Source organism: Sapajus apella, unplaced genomic scaffold (assembly GCF_009761245.1).
Source record: "Sapajus apella isolate SASKATOON/1434 unplaced genomic scaffold, GSC_monkey_1.0 scaffold182, whole genome shotgun sequence".
Classification (NCBI taxonomy): domain Eukaryota; kingdom Metazoa; phylum Chordata; class Mammalia; order Primates; family Cebidae; genus Sapajus; species Sapajus apella.
Window position 1 is genome coordinate 1,395,274 of NW_022437122.1, and position 3,406 is coordinate 1,398,679.

General features: G+C 43.0%; 1 pseudogene; it reads left to right on the forward strand.

Moving 5' to 3' along the window:
- The first annotated feature begins 570 nt into the window (after positions 1–570).
- LOC116543159 lies at positions 571–640 on the forward strand (annotated as a pseudogene).
- Positions 641–3,406: the final 2,766 nt, after the last annotated feature.

The window sequence follows — 3,406 nt, forward strand, 5'->3', positions numbered from 1 at the left end:
ACTCAGTGACAGATATATAGCAACTACACAATAATAACAACATAGAGAAACAGACTAAAAAAGAATAAATGGAGCTTCAGGGTCCTATGAGGCAATACCAACAGATGAAATATTTGTATCATCAGAATCCCAGAAAGAGTATGGCATTGAAAAATATTCAAGAAAATAAATTTTCCCAAAGTTGGCTAAAGTCATAAACCTACAGATTCAAGAGGCTGAGCTAACAAAAATAGGATAAGCCAAAAGAAATCTCTGCCAGTATGCATTATAATTAACCTTCTGAGAACAAAACACAAAGATGAACTTGCTTCAGCCAGGCACAGAGCCTCATGCTTGTAATCCCAGCACTTTGGGAGGCTGAGGCGGGTGGATCACCTGAGGTCAGGAGTTCGAGACCAGCCTGGCCAACATGGTGAAACCCTGTCTCTATTAAAAATACAAAAATTAGCCGGGTGAGGTGGCATGTACCTGTAATCCCAGCTACCAGGGAGGCTGAAGCAGGAGTATCTCTTGAACCTGGAAGGTGGAGGTTGCAGTGAGCCAAGATCACGCCATTGCACTCCAGCCTGGGCAACAGAGAAGATTAGCATGGTCCCTGTGCAAGGATGACACACATATTCATGAAGCCTTCCATATTATTGAAAACACACACACACACACACACACACACACGCACGCACACAAAGAAAAAAATCTTGAAAGCAGCATATGAGAGAAATGGCACCTTACCTATAGAGGAAAAGCAGTTTTCTCATCTGCAACCATGCATGCTAGAAGGAAATGGCACAATGTTCTTCAAGTTGTGAAAAGGATTGTCGGCTGTGAAATTTACATCTAGCAAGAACATCCTCAGGAACGAGTGGAAAATACAAACGTTTTCAGACAAACAAAAACAAAGGGTATTTGTTGGTAGCAGGCCTACCTTTTAAAATGGCTAAAATGTCAAAATAGGAAATAAAAAGCAGAAGGAGGCTTGGAACTTTGGAAAAAGAACAATGGAATGGGTAAAAATAGGAATAAATATGATGGACTCTTATTCTCTTCATGAATTTCTTACAGCATATTTGATATAAAAATCTTTACATGATATGGTGCTTAATGTATGTAGAGGAAATACCTAAGAGAATTATACTTTAAAACTAGAGAGAGATTTCTACTTCTGAAAAGATGGAATAGACATATTTTCCTTCTTTCTTCCATTCAGTACAGATAAAATCAAACATACTTTGGGAGGCCGAGGCGGGTGGATCACGAGGTCAAGAGATCGAGACCATCCTGGTCAACATGGTGAAACCCCGTCTCTACTAAAACTACAAAAAATTAGCTGGGCATGGTGGCGTGTGCCTGTAATCCCAGCTACTCAGGAGGCTGAGGCAGGAGAATTGCCTGAACCCAGGAGGCGGAGGTTGCGGTGAGCCGAGATTGCGCCACTGCACTCCAGCCTGGGTAACAAGAGCGAAACTCCGTCTCAAAAAAAAAAAAAAAAAAAAATCAAACACTGATTAGGTACTTGGAGACCTGGGGAAGAACATGGAAGCTTCCTTGGTTCTCTTTTTGCTTGTATATCTCAAACTGAGTGCTCAGCCTGCAACCCAATAATGCCAGTGAGCACAGACAAAAATAGACCTAGGAAAAGACTGCCTCTCTAGTCAAAAGATCAGGAAAGAATTGAACTGTGATTCGGTGGCAAAACGAAACAAAACAAAAACCAGGAAAGAAGCAACCTAGCAAGAAATAAAATTCAGATATTAATTTATCCACCCCAAACACTGCAGAAAAAGTTGAGTCCCAGGCCCACCCCATGGATGGCTGTGTGGGAAGCCTAGAATTCTACCACCCTTGCCAGGTTTTAGTGAGACACATTGATCAAGTCAGAGAAAGCTGAGTGAGGAGCTGAGACTTCTATCCTTATGAAGCAGGAAAAAGCTCCCTTCTCCCTCCACAATGTCAATGGAGACCGTCTATGGAACCTAGACTTCCAGGCCCATTTGGGCTTAACAAGGCACTCACATTCCCACACATGGGTGCCAGAGGACATCTAGTGAAGATTCAGAACTTTCACCATTACCTAGCAACAATGAAGCCACATCAGTATGGTACTAATGGAAACCACATGCGGAGCAGTAATAAGACACCCTGGTGCCTACCAGCCATGGTGATATTAGCAGAGGCCTAGTGGGGAACCTCAACTCCTATCCCACCTAGCAGTAATGAGGAGCTCCTTCCCTCTGGCATCAACAAAGGCTGAGTGGGGAACCTGGATTTTCAATCCTGCCTGGCAATAACAAGTTGGTACTCCTGTCCTCCTCCAGTACAGTATAAGACCTACTAAGAAGATTTAAATAGGATTTAGAATCTCGTCATTACCCTAAATGTCTAAGTTTCAAATTAAAATGGCTTGTTATACCAGAAGTCAGGCAAATGTCAATCTGAATGAGAAGACAACCAAATGACAATCAGAAAGAGAGGCTGACATCAAGAAGACACAGATAATTATAATTATCTGACAAGATAGCTGGCAAACAGCCATCATAAAAATACTTCAAGGATTAATTATGAACACATTTAAAACAAAAAATAGAAAATAGGCTGGGCGCAGTGGTTCATGCTTGTAACCCCAGCAGTTTGGGAGGCTGAGGTGGACAGATCACGAGGTCAAGAGACCGAGGCCATGCTGGCCACCGTGGTGAAACCCCATCTCTACTAAAAATACAAAAATCACCTGGGCATGGTGGTGCGTACCTGTAGTCCCAGCTACTCCAGGAGGCTGAGGCAGGAGAATCCCTTGAACCTGGGAAGCAGAGGTTGCAGTGAGCCAATATCACGCCACTGCACTCCAGCCTCGCAACATAGTGAGACTTTGTCTCAAGGAAAAAAAGAAAGAAAGAAAGAAAGAAAATAGCAGCATAGGAACAGAAGATATAAAGAACCAAATGGAAATTTTAAAATTGAAAATTACAATAACAAAAATTTCAGTGGAGGGGCCAAACAGTAGAATGAAGAGAACAGAAGAAAAAAGAAATGAGCTTGAAGATTGATCAATAAAAATTATCCAGTCTGAACAACAGAGAGAAAATAGACCAAAAAGAAATGAGCAGAGAGCTTAAGGGAGGCAGAGGCTGCAGTGAGCCGAGACTGTGCCATTGCACTCCAGCTTGGGCAACTCCATTTCGAAAAAAAAAGACGCGTCTCACTCTAATGCCCAGGTTGGAGCGCAATAGCAGTATCTGGGCTCACTGCAGCCTCTGCTTCCCAGGCTCAGCCTTTTCTCCTGCCTCAGCCTCCTGAGTAGCTGGGATTACGGGTGTGAACCACCACACCCAGCTAACTTTTACACTTTTAGTAGAGACAGGTTTCACAGTGTTGGCCAGGCTAGTCTCAAACTCCTGACCTCAAATGATCTGCC